Here is a 13,548-nt window from a genome sequence, read left to right as displayed (position 1 = left end):
GTGGTGGAGGTCCTGAAGGAAGGTTACGAGATCCCTTTTGTTTCCAGACCTCCACTTTCCAATCGTCCTCTCGAGTTCAGCAGTTATTCCCCTCACTCAATCAGGGGTCAAGCCTTGGAGAAGGAGCTTTCGGCCCTCTTGGAGAAGGATGCCATAGAGCGAGCTCCTCCTTCTCCCGGGTTTTACTCTCGGATGTTTGTAGTTCTAAAGGCCTCGGGTGCCTGGCGCCCCATCATAGATCTTTCGGTTTTGAACAAGTTCATTCTAAAGTCCAAGTTCAGGATGGAGACGGTCCAGACTGTTCTTTCATCCGTCAGGAGGGGGGACTGGATGATTTCCATCGATCTGCAGGATGCTTATCTGCAAATCCCCATCCATCCAAGAAGCAGACCTTACCTTCGGTTTTTCACGGACTTGGGAGTTTTCCAGTTCAAGACCCTTTGTTTCGGCCTCACCACTGCTCCACAGGTCTTTTCTCGGGTGATGGCTCCTGTTTCAGCTATTCTGCATCAGTTAAATGTAAGGATGCTTCGGTATCTGGACGATTGGCTAGTCCAGGCCGAATCTCTAGAGAAATGTCTCCGGTCGAGGGAGATAGTTCTGTCTCTTTGTGTCGAGTTGGGCATTCGTGTCAACTTCGACAAGTCCAATCTAATCCCTTGCCAGATCATGACTTATCTGGGGATTGTTTTTAATTCCCAGATTTTGAGGGCTTCTCCCGCTCAGAAACGGATAGACAAGCTTCTGAGTCTGATCGAAGAATTTTTGTCCTCCGTAACGCAGCCAGTTTCTCTTTGGAGGTCTCTCTGGGCCATTTGTCATCCCTCATCCAACTGGTTCCCGGAGGTCGTCTCAGAATGAGGTCCCTTCAGTCGACACTTCGCCAGTCATGGGATTTCGTGTCCGAGGACACGATAGTCGCCTCTTCTCCACAATGTCGGAAGGATCTCCGTTGGTGGATGCAAGTTCACCGCCTCAAGTCAGGGACATCTCTTCTTTCGGTTCCTCCGGACCTAATGTTTTGGTCAGACGCCTCGGATCAAGGTTGGGGCACACACCTGGGCTCCGAAGCCGCTTCGGGCCTTTGGTTAGAGGAGGAGAGGAGCATGTCAATAAATTGGAGGGAACTGAGGGCAGTGTACCTAGGCCTTCTTTCATTTCAGGAACAACTGTTGGAGGCGGTTGTCGCGATCTTTGTCGACAACACCACAGCAGTCTCGTACTTGGAGAAACCAAGGCGGCACACAGTCGGATCTTCTCACTCAAGAAGCCCGATCAATCCTGTGTTGGGCCAGAAGACGGGGATTACGTTGGTCCCTCAGTTTATCCTGGGCCATCACAACGTCTTAGCAGACGCCTTGTCGAGACCGAACGAAGTTCAAGGGTCGGAGTGGACACTTTGCCAGGAAGTCTTCGACAGCCTCAGGAAGAAATGGCCTGTCACAGTCGATCTGTTTGCCACCCACTGAATTTTCGGTGCCAGATATTCTTCGCCCCTTACCAGACTCCTCAGAGTGCCGGGACAGACTCTCTTTTGCAGGACTGGGAGGGACTTCAAGCCTATGCTTTTCCTCCGTTCTCTCTGGTGAGGTCAGTCCTCAACAAAGTGAGGACAACCAAGCGTCTGGATCTCACCTTGATCGCCCCCTTCTGGCCACAGAAGGAGTGGTTTCCCGACCTTCTGGAAGCACTGGTGGAACCCCCCATTCGCCTGCCAGAGAGACCAGATCTTCTCAAACAACCCCATTTTCATCGGTTCCATCAGAGGCTCCACATGCTTCATCTTCATGCCTGGAGACTGTCAGGAGGTTCTCCAAGCATGAAGGGTTCTCCTCCAGAGTGGCGCGACAGTTGGCTCTTGCCAGGCGGCAATCAACCAGAGTAAATTATCAGGCTAAATGGTCGGTTTACAGACGTTGGTGTAAGTCTCAAGGACATTCAATTTCTAGACCTTCCTTACCGAAAGTAGCGGAGTTTTTAGTTCATTTACATCATGACAGGGCCCTGTCACCTTCGTGCATTAAGGGTTATAGGTCTATGCTTTCCTATGTTTTTAAGGCAAGGCTTCCTGAGATCTCTTCATCTTATGTCATTAGAGATTTACTTCGATCTTTTTCCCTATCTCGACCCAGGCCGCAGTGTTCGCCTCCGACATGGGACGTTAACAAAGTCCTTCAAGCCTTAAGGTTCCCTCCGTTTGAGCCTCTGAATTCTGCCAAATTTAGGGACCTCTCTTCTAAGACACTCTTCCTTGTCTCACTGGCTATAGCCAAGAGGGTGGGTGAACTGCAAGCACTCTTTTCTGGTTGCCAGATCTGGACAAGACATGATTTTGTCATACCTTCCTGAATTTGTCGCAAAGACTGAATCGTCTGATAATCCCATTCCCAGGTCTTTCGTACTGAAGTCGCTGGTCGACTTTGTTGGTAATTTAAATGAGGAATTAGTTCTTTGCCCTGTTAGGGCGCTCTCATGTTATTTACGCCGCACGAAGGACATTCAGGGTCGTCCCCGTCATCTGTTTGTTTCACCCCGAAATGTCAAGAGACCTATTTCAAAGAATGGTGTATCCTTTTTTCTCAGAGATCTGATCGTTAAAACTGGTGGTTCGGCTGCTGGGGAAGACCAGACGCCGAGAGCACACAGTATTAGAGCAGTTGCTACAATCAGTAGCTTTTATGAAGAACGTCTCAGTCGCCAAGGTGCTTGAGGCGGCGACTTGGCGTTCTAATTCTGTTTTTGCCTCTTTTTACTTGAGGGATATTTCTCTAGTTCTAGGCGACCTTCGTTCTTTGGGCCCGTTGGTGATGGCAGGACAGGTCGTCAGACAGGAGAATTAGGTAGTCTTCCTGTTTTACGTTTGGTTGCTACCTGTATATTATTCATTAATTTTTGTTTTGTTGTATATATTTTTTGTTTTTGTATTATAACCCATGGCAGTTTTTGACGTAGTTATAATGGGAATAAGGCAGTTTGGTATTTAGGTGTTTTTTGATGACAAGGACTGACTGCTTGGCAACTCATGCTGCTTCCATTTTCAGTGTGAAATGGTTCCAGCCACTGGGTTGTCGGCACTGGCGACTACGCTTCTCCCAGAGTCGATGCTGACCTAGGACTAGCCACTGGTTCGCTTGTCCTGACGACTCCTGCTTCTTCCACTGTCCTGGACAGGGAATTAGTCGATGGATCGTCTGCTGTCATCTGGTGACTCGCTCACCATCTACTTTTTGTCTCACCTGTCTTCTCAGAGTCAGACACTCGTGGAGATCAGGCGACATTTAGTAGCCCTGAGTTTCTTGTTGACGAAGTCGGTTGCGTTGATACACCCCCGATGATCGTGTAACATGAGACCAGGTTGGACTGTCAGGCATTCGTCCTTCGGGACTGAATCGCCTTTTTGCTCCGCGCTCCTTCTCTTGGCACCAGAAAGCTCGAGTTAGGAGTTGCTCATGAGCCGATTCGTTGCTGGCGACTTCGGGTTGCGTTGATACACCCCCAAGGTTTGCTTAGCTTTGAATCGCCCAGACAGTCCAGACACTCATCCTTTAGGGAAAGAATAGTGCTTGATAGTCTTCAGGGTGCAGCCTTGCTGTCCGCAATTCGTCTGACTGGTCACCTGGTCGGTCACCTGACTTTAGTACAGACGGACTGCTATGCACTTACTCCTTGTCCTGTGCTACCGCAGTTGGTGGCATTATGGTAGGAGACTTTGAGTTGTTAGTATCTTTGACCTTGGGTTGAGTTTTGACTGCCTATGATATATATTTCTTTGTTTTCTCCTATTCTGTCCGAAGGGGAAATTGTATTCAGATTCCCTCCTCCTTTTCAATGTGGTTAATCGGGCTAGATAAATTATATTAAGGTAATGTTTATTAATATGGAATTTTTATTCTAAAATTAATATTAATAATACTTACCTGTATAATTTATCTAGTCCCACCCATCCTACCCCACGATCTGCCTATCACAACTGATTTGAGGGAAGGTTTTCGTATCTGTCAACGACAGTGTTGCCAACTGGCGGACAGAATAGGAGGTAACAGGGTTGCCAATGTGGTAAATTTTGGTGCGGTTTTTGGGGATTTAGGGCTAGATAAATTATACAGGTAAGTATTATTAATATTAATTTTAGAATAAAAATTCCATTTACATGATTGTTCTCAGCATCACCCTTCAAAAGGCAGGTGACATGTTATGACAACATCTCCGATACGAGGTAGTACAATCATTCTACATCTGTTGACGAGAGCAAATCCTTCATGATCTCCTGCACTTTGGCCTTTGTATTGATTGATCCAAATCAGTCATTACTTTGTCCTATTGGTGTGTTGCTGTACCTATGAAGGATCGACACCCTTCATTTAGTGTCAATACATTTATCTACTGCAGACTTCCAATTCAGAAGCGTCTAATTACATGTCTTCCTCAGAGTCTTACGAGATCACGAGAGACTTCTCTGCAGTTAAATACGTCCACTTTTAGCTCTCTCAGAGAGCAAGCAGTGCCAGTGGTTAGGTACATTTCATGACTCCGAAGATAGAAGCGGTTTCATTACGACCATATTTATATCTTTCTTCCTTTTAGTCTGCCCACAGTTCATTGTACAGGTGGCCCTCGGTTAGCGGCAGGGGCTCCGTTCCTGGCCGCCGACGTTAAGTGATTTTCGACGCTAAGTGATTTTAAAGCCTTCGGCCACCGCACACCTTTCGAAACTCTTGACCAGTCAAAGGCGCTGTAATGCCACAATGGCACAATAAGTAAAATTTATGCAGTATAGTACTATAGAATTTACTGTACAGTAGTACTGTACAGTACATTATAGCATTGTAAATACTGTAAAGTGAAAAAAGCCTAGCTTTAACCCTTTGGGTGTCTAGAGTATGTAAAGATATAATAAAGTTTATACAGTGTACAGGTAGCTGTAGTGTTCAAGTTACGGTCATAAGTCTTACGATAGTCAGATTTTATGAGAGATCAAATTACAATGGCCTAACTTTGTCCATCTTCTAGTTACATAAGTTCAATAACAGCAAAAGAGAATGATGAAAGTATGGTTTTAACGTTATACTCGTTGCGTGAACGTGTACAGCCATGAACAACCAACCGAACGAGAAACGACTTTTTTTTTTCTAAGTACAACCGAACTGGATAACATCCATTTGGCTTGTATTTCAATCATCGTACTACAGTACACTATTACCGTAGTTGTTATAAATGGCGTTATGTATAGAATAGAACTGAGATATCTTAATGTAATAACTTTATTCGCTATAGATCAAAGATTAATATAGATCAAAGATCAATCGGGAAATATACTGTTAAATTTAAACCTAGTTATAACTGAAGCTGAGAAAACTGTTCAAGCTGCTAATGACTATTATCGTACATCGGCAACAAGGATAAAACTCCAGTAAACGTATGCCATCAAACACAACCGTGGATAAATTTGGGATAATATCATTTTAATCAAAACTACTGTGCTTGAAAGAACACATTTTACTGTTGGTTTCACGCCGATATAAGATAAATAACGTAAAGTTCGTATTATGATGATATAAAGGATTATTGCGAACGGAATCACATAATTTTTTATGCAGTAAACATGCCGCCAACGTAATCTGTTAACGAAAAAAAATTAGTTCACATTCACAACGAGACATATTCAATAAATATTTCCACCTAAAAACACGTTTTATAAGGAAAAATAACCTTGTCTCATATAAGTCAAGTATCTAGATATTCGTTTATGCTAACTAGAAGCAAGAGAATTTGTTCAGAATTGCGTTATGGTGAAACAAACTCAGTCTCGTATTCATCAGCTGATTTCAAACCACAACATTGGCCGCTCCGCGGAATACTGGCTTAAATTTGCCGTAGTATTTTATAATACAATATTATGAGAATACATACAATATTCTTGGATACAGTGAAATAATGTATAACTTTTTAAAGGATTTATGAAAAAGATGCATAATTAATAAAATAACACCATGCATTTTTCGGAACAGTGGCGGACAAGAACGAACATGAAAAAACATCCCCTTACAATGTGGAGCGTAGTTACAAAGGCTGCCTTAATTTGTATCTTATTTATGTACAAAAATGAAAATACCTTTACGTAATATATTTTCAGACACATTTTGAATATAAAAGCATAAACATTTAAAAAATCGACACATCGATCGCTAAATTTGCACTCTTTTTAACTATATTTTTGGAAGAGCGGCAGACGGCGGCATACAAGAACGAACATGAAAAAACATTGTAGTCGATAACTTGAAGGGCAGTTTCAAAAGCTGCCTTTTTATCATATTTCTGCACAGAAATAAAAACACCCTATTCGTAATACATTTTCATACCCATTTTAAACATAAAAGCATAAACATTTATAAAATCGACATATCGATCGCTAATTTGCGCTTTTTTAAAATTATATTTTCGGAAGAGCGGCAGGCGGCGACTCACAAGACAAAACATGGAAAAACATCGTATTTGATAAGGTGAAGGGCAGTTTCAAAAGCTGCCTTTGTATCATATTTCTGTGCAGAAATGAAAGTAGCTTACACGCAATACATTTTCATACACATTTTAAACAAAAGCAAGAACATTTATAAATCAACACATCCATAGTTAAATTTGCACTTATGTAACTCGATATTTTCGGCATAGAACAGCATCAGAGGCATATATTTTACCCTAATACCTACGTAATAACTCCATAAAATTTGTTAATATAATTTGCATAACCTTTATGGTCTGAACGGCATTTCTACAAATGTATGGACTCGTTAGACAACGGCGCTAGCGGCGCTGTTAACTGAAAATTGTGCCGTAAAAATACCTTTAATGTATGACACTTACCTGGCAGGTATATATATAGCTATATTCTCTGTTCCACCTGGCAGAAATTTTCAAAACTCGCGGCAATCGCTAGTAACCTATTAGTAGTTCAGGCAACCACCACCCCGTTACCGTGGCGCTAGCGCTAGGAACCGTTCCCAATTGGGCCAGATTTTCTCTGCCAGCCGAACCGGCAACATTGTTGGTGGTTCCCTGCTAGAATTTTCATTCTCGTTGCTGACTGATCTTGGATTTTGGTATTGTACTCGGAAACGTTAGCTTGGCATTCGCTTTGGATTGTTCTTTAAGATGTCTGACTCTGGAAGTATGTTTAGAGTGTGTGTAAAAGAGGGGTGTAAGGTAAGACTGCCGAAAGCTTCGGTCGACCCTCATACCGTTTGTAAGAAATGTAGGGAGAATGTGTGTACTTGGGAGAATAGATGCATTGAATGTGAGAATTTATCAGAGAAGGAATGGAAGGTCGGTTTATGAAATACGTTGAGAGACTGGAGAAAGAATCGTGTAAGGAGATCTGTTTCTCGTAGTGAGAAGTCAAATTCTTCGAGTAAAAGGAGTGATTGTATTTCCTCTCCAGCTCCTTCTAATGTAGAATTGGTAGTTTCCTTCTCCCCAGGTATCTCCTGCGCCCGCTGCTGTATCGGAGGAGACGAACGATACAAATATTGTGAAAGTGTTCGCTGCCCTTGCGTCCATGGGCGACCAGATACAGCGACTTACAGACAAAGTTAGTGCTTTCGATGTCAGTGAAAGTGTAGTGGAGGGGGCGTCTGATCGTCTCTCTCGTGCTCCTAGACCTAGACCTCTGTCAAGCTCCCAGACCCAAGGGAGAAGGCATGTCGACAGTCGAAGGGAGGCGAGAGAGGTTTTGACACGGTCAGGCGTCCCTTCGAACAGTCCTGTTGCAAGTTCCCAGGCTGTTGCAGTTCGCCGCAGAAAAGGCGTAACTGGGAAGTGTGCGTCCTCGGAAGGTTCGACTTCCGAGCGAGAACGTCGGTATGCAGTGGTGTCTCGCCCACTCAAGAGGACGTTCAGGACATCAACTGCTCTCGAGAGACAGGTGCAAGATAGTGAGGCTTGGAGTAGTCCTGAGGTGTTGTCATCCTCGGAAGACGGGGGAGCAGTACCGATCAAGAGGAAAAGGATTTTTCGTACTAGAGAGGACGCAAATCGCACTGGCGATATACGTCCGTCTCGGCATGGTATTGCCTTGGGAGAATCGCCTCCATCTTCTTATGGATCCTCCCCTCGTATTTCTCCGTCGGGTAGAGTACAAGATCGCTCTCCTTTAGGTCGCAGTCCAGCTCGTAATCCTCATCCTTCGTCGTCTACCATTCAGGAGGATGGTACGAAGCATTTCTTACGGGAAATGCAGTCCAAGTTGGCAGTGTTGGTGAAGTCTTGGGATGCTCCTGAACAAGCATCTTCGAGGCGTAAGGACGATTTCCTTCCCATTAAGTCTTCGAAAAGGGAAGACAAGGACGCGTTCGCCGAGGACGCAGGGCGCACTGGCGCTAGGAGGAAAATAGTGTCGGAAGAAGCAGGACGCAAACGTCAGGACGCGGGACCAATGGTGGACGCAGGACGCAGGCGGCAGGAAGCAGGCGTGTCTACGATGGACGCAGGACGCAGGCGGCAGGACATCGAGAGGCGGCAGGACGCAGACGCATCGGTAGCCGCAGGACGCAGGCGACAAGACATCGAGAAGCGGCAGGACGCCGATGCTTCGCTAGCCGCAGGACGCAGGCGGCAGGACGCTAGTCCGTCAACGAAGCGTCAATACGACGACGACTTGCAAGATATTTCTTCAGCAGAAGAAGAGTTGGAAGTAATTGAAGAAAAGAATACAGAACCTTCTTCAGATTATAAGGTTCTGACTTCACGTCTTATTGCTGTTTTTGAGGGGGAATTTAAACCGACAGCTCCGTTATCCCCCTTATCACAGTTTTCCAAGACTAGGACTCCAAAGAAGTCCTCCTTCCTGAAAATGACGATGTCAATTTCGGCAAAGAAGGCCCTTCAACGGGTGAATGACTGGATGAAGGACAAGAAAGAAGCGGGGAAATACTCTTTTGTTTTTCCTCCAGCTAAGTTAGCTTCTAAATCAGGAGTATGGTACGCTACTGGAGAAAGTCTAGGCCTGGGAGTACCTGCCTCCTCCCAGGGGGACTTCTCCAGTATAGTGGACAGCTCACGCAGACAGGCGTTACAGTCGGCCAAGGTCTGGTGGACGTCCTCGGAATTTGACCATCTATTTAAAGGGATTTTTAGGACTTTCGAAGTCTTTAATTTCTTGGATTGGTCTTTGGGAGCGCTAGCGAATTCCATAGGAGAAGAGGATTCGCCAGGACTTAGAAACAGCTAAGAGCATTATGTCCTGCATGGATAAGGCTCTTAGAGACGGAACGAATGAGCTGGCTTCGTTATTCACAGCAGGAGTGCTTAAGAAGAGATCGCTCTTGTGTTCGTTCGCCTCAAAAGGAGTTTCTAACTCTCAGAAATCGGAGTTACTGTTCTCTCCCCTTTCGAAACAGCTGTTTCCTTCAGAGGTGATTAGGGATATAGCTCTATCCCTTTCGCAGAAAGCCACTCAAGATCTTCTTTCTTCTTCGGTTAAGAAGTTCTTACCAACCAAGTTGGTGAAGAAGACGCCAAAGGAGGCTAGACCGTCACAACAGCCCTTTCGAGGAAGAACATTCGCTCGACCCGCCTTTAGGGGTAAGAGAGTACCAGCGAAAAGAGGAGCCAAGAACCCCTCTAAAGAATGAGAACTCGGTCCTCCAGACGACAGTGGGAGCCAGACTTCAAGGTTTTTGGGAAGTCTGGCAACAAATGAAGGCAGATCCCTGGGCTGTCAACGTAGCTCGGGAAGGATACAAGATTCCTTTCGTGAAAAGACCCCCTCTCGCAACATCTCCGAGAGCCCTCGGGGCAAATTACAACGATTTAGAGAAGAAAGCGGCTCTGTGGGAGCAAGTAGCTTCCATGCTAGAGAAAGGAGCAATAGAACCTGTTCTGGATCACGAATCTCCGGGATTTTACAACCGTCTGTTCCTGGTTGCAAAGTCCTCGGGAGGTTGGAGGCCAGTGCTGGACGTAAGTCAACTGAATCTTTTCGTAGAAAAGACCAAGTTCACTATGGAGACGAACGATTCAGTACTGGCAGCGGTACGTCCAGGGGACTGGATGGCGACTCTGGACTTACAAGACGCATACTTTCATATTCCGATTCATCCAGGAAGCAGGAAGTATCTAAGGTTTGTGATTCAGGACAGGGTCTTTCAGTTCAAGGCCCTATGCTTCGGCCTTTGCACAGCCCCTCAAGTATTCACGAGGATGATGTCCAATGTGGCGAGATGGCTACATTTAAGAGGGATCAGAGTGTCTTTGTATCTGGACGACTGGTTGATAAGATCCCAGTCGAGAATTCAATGTCTGGAGGACGTAAGTCAAACATTGGACTTAGCAAAAGACCTAGGTCTGGTAGTGAATATGGGAAAGTCCCATTTGCAGCCCCAACAACAGATAGTTTATTTGGGGATTCAGATATCGGCAGTGACTTTTCGGGCTTTTCCGTCCCCCGAAAGGCAAGCCCAATGCAGTCAGAAGGTGCAGGATTTTCTAAAGAAAGACCGATGCTCTGCAAGAGAGTGGATGAGTCTACTGGGCACACTCTCTTCACTAGAGAGGTTCATTTCTTTAGGAAGACTGCACATGAGACCTCTTCAGTTTTTCCTGAAGGATTCATGGCCAAGAAAATCGCAACCGGATTCCTTCCAGTTTCTAATTCCGACCGAAGTAAAGGAGGAATTAAAGTGGTGGCTAACTCCAGGCAGGTTAGCAAGAGGGATGTCGCTTCAGCAGAAGAACCCAGACCTCGTCTTGTTTTCCGACGCGTCGGACGCGGGTTGGGGAGCGACATTAGGCCCTCAAGAGGTGTCGGGACTTTGGAACAAGGACGAAACAAAGTGGCACATAAACAGGAAGGAACTGTTGGCAATTGGCTTTGAAGCACTTCAGAGAGTTGATTCGAAACAAGACAGTGCAGGTCAACTCGGACAACACCACGGCTCTGGCATATATTCGGAAGAAGGGCAAGGGGGAACTCATTCTTTTCCCTTTACAATCTGGCAAAAGAAATTCTGCTTTGGGCAGAAGAGGAAAAGGTCGTGATACTCACCAGGTTTATACAAGGAGAGAAGAACGTGGGTGCGGACCTGTTGAGCAGGAGAGAGCAACTTCTCTCGACGGAGTGGACGTTGCACATGGAGGTTTGCCAGAGCCTGTGGAAGTTGTGGGGCCGTCCGGTAGTGGATCTGTTTGCGACAGCCAGAACAAAGAGATTACCAACATATTGCTCTCCGATTCCAGACCAGGAAGCAGTGGCGGTAGATGCATTCCTGATGGATTGGTCAAACTTAGATCTGTACGCTTTTCCTCCGTTCAAGGTGCTGGGGAAAGTGATGAAGAAGTTCAGGGAGAGCAAAGGAACGAGGATGACCTTAATAGCCCCGTTTTGGCCGGCCAAAGTTGGTTCACAGAGGTACTGGAATGGACGGTAGATACGCCAAGGACGCTTCCTCTAAGAGTAGATTTACTCAAACAACCCCACTTCGACAGGTTTCACAAGAATACCCTCGCTCTGGGTCTGACTGCGTTCAGACTATCGAACGTCTGGTCAGAGCGAGGGGATATTCTAGAGGGTGGCCAGTGCAGTGGCTAGAGCCAGAAGAACCTCCACAATCACGGTGTATCAGTCGAAGTGGGACAATTTCCGGAAGTGGTGTAAAAACAGGAAAGTGTCTTCATCCAGTACCTCTGTGACCCAAATCGCAGATTTCCTTCTTTACTTGAGGAAGGATTTACACTTGTCAGTTTCGACAATTAAAGGTTATAAGAGTATGCTAACCTCAGTGTTTAGACACAGGGATCTAGACATCTCGAATAACTTAGATCTGAGAGATCTGATTAGGTCGTTTGGGACGAAGAAACAATCAGAAGCAGGCCACCTGCGTGGAACCTGGATGTGGTCTTGAAGTATTTAACTTCTAGCAAATTCGAACCGTTAGAGGAATCCTCTCTGAGAGATCTTGCTAAGAAGACTATCTTTTAGTAGCATTAGCAACTGCTAAAAGAGTTAGTGAGCTTCAGGCCATATCGAAGAAGGTGGGATGGAGACACGGCAATGCAGTGTGTTCATTCAAGAAGGTTTCTTGGCCAAGAAGAATGAGGATCCAGCTAATCCTTGGCCAAGATCCTTTGAAGTTTTGGGTCTAGCTGAATTGGTCGGTAACGAGCAAGAAAGAGTTCTCTGCCCAGTGAGAGCGTTGAGATGTTATATAGAAAGAACAAGAGTTATCAGAGGGAGGTCTGATGCTCTGTGGTGTTCAGTTAAAGACCCCACTAGACCCATGACGAAGAACGCTCTAGCCTTCTTCATGAGAGAGTTAATTAAAGAGGCTCATATGTTGTGTGAAGAGCAGAGCTTTGGTATTTTAAAAGTGAAGGCTCATGAAGTCAGGGCAGTGGCAACTTCATTAGCGTTTAAAAAGAATTTAGCCCTCAAGGAAATTATTGAATCAACATATTGGAGAACTAATTCAATATTTGCGTCTCATTATCTTAGGGACGTTCAGACAACCTTCGATAATTGTCAGACGCTAGGTCCATACGTGTCCTCGGGTACAGTATTGGGCAAAGGAGTTACTACCCCATAACCTTCTTGTAAGCTAGTTGTTTTTATTAGGTGATGGTGTTTGTGTTTTTTGGTCGTCTGAGAAAAGGGTGCGGTACTTTTCTCAGTCGTGTTAGTATTATCTGGTGATGGTGTGTGTGTAGTTCAGGTAAATGATCTGTTACTAGCTTGAATGCCGTGGCATAAGAGGGCTGTAAGGATCTGTCAACACATTGGTCACGTCCAGTTGTCAGTTCCAGTCTTAGCTTCTTCAACATACAGGACACTTCCTTGTTGAGAGCTACTAAGGTTTAAGCAGGCTTAGAGGCAGGACCTATGAAGTCAGCTACCTTAGCAGGTAAGGAACCTGGAGTTTTAATAATATTTTAATAATATTTTTATACTCTAAGAATGTTGCTGTCCTTGACCCACCTCCAAATGTGTCAATCAGCTATATATATACCTGCCAGGTAAGTGTCATACATTAAAATGAAGTTTTTATGATAAAACAAAGTTTAATGTATACTTACCTGGCAGGTATATATAATTTAATTCCCACCCGCCTCCCCTCAGGGGACAGGGTTCAGAGAAAATCTGGCCCAATTGGGAACGGTTCCTAGCGCTAGCGCCACGGTAACGGGGTGGTGGTTGCCTGAACTACTAATAGGTTACTAGCGATTGCCGCGAGTTTTGAAAATTTCTGCCAGGTGGAACAGAGAATATAGCTATATATATACCTGCCAGGTAAGTATCATTAAACTTTGTTTGTTTTATCATAAAAACTTCATTTAAAATGCCTTATTTTTTTAATGAATGTTTTTGACGACAGCCATAAAACCGACTCACTGTTGAGCGATTGCGCCGTTAACCGCGGGCTGCCTGTAACCTTTTTCCCTTGGACGGATGGGGGATGCTCACAGGTTGTGTTTGCTTACCCAGCTCCTTCTAGAGGACAAGTTGCATATTGCCTATAGTGTGCAGTTCTAGAGGCTTACTCACATTCCTCCCACCAATCA

At 45.1% G+C, this 13,548-nt stretch overlaps 1 protein-coding gene across 4 annotated transcripts in view; it reads left to right on the top strand.

Annotated features, from left to right (window-relative positions):
- LOC135221734 (cytochrome c oxidase assembly factor 5-like) overlaps window positions 1-13,548 on the top strand; it is a 90,939-nt gene that overhangs the window by 23,099 nt on the left and 54,292 nt on the right. The window lies entirely within an intron of this gene.

This window comes from Macrobrachium nipponense, chromosome 3 (assembly GCF_015104395.2).
Source record: "Macrobrachium nipponense isolate FS-2020 chromosome 3, ASM1510439v2, whole genome shotgun sequence".
NCBI classification, from domain to species: Eukaryota; Metazoa; Arthropoda; class Malacostraca; order Decapoda; family Palaemonidae; genus Macrobrachium; species Macrobrachium nipponense.
The sequence above is the reverse complement of the archived record's forward strand: the minus strand, read 5'-3'. Positions and strand labels throughout refer to the sequence as shown.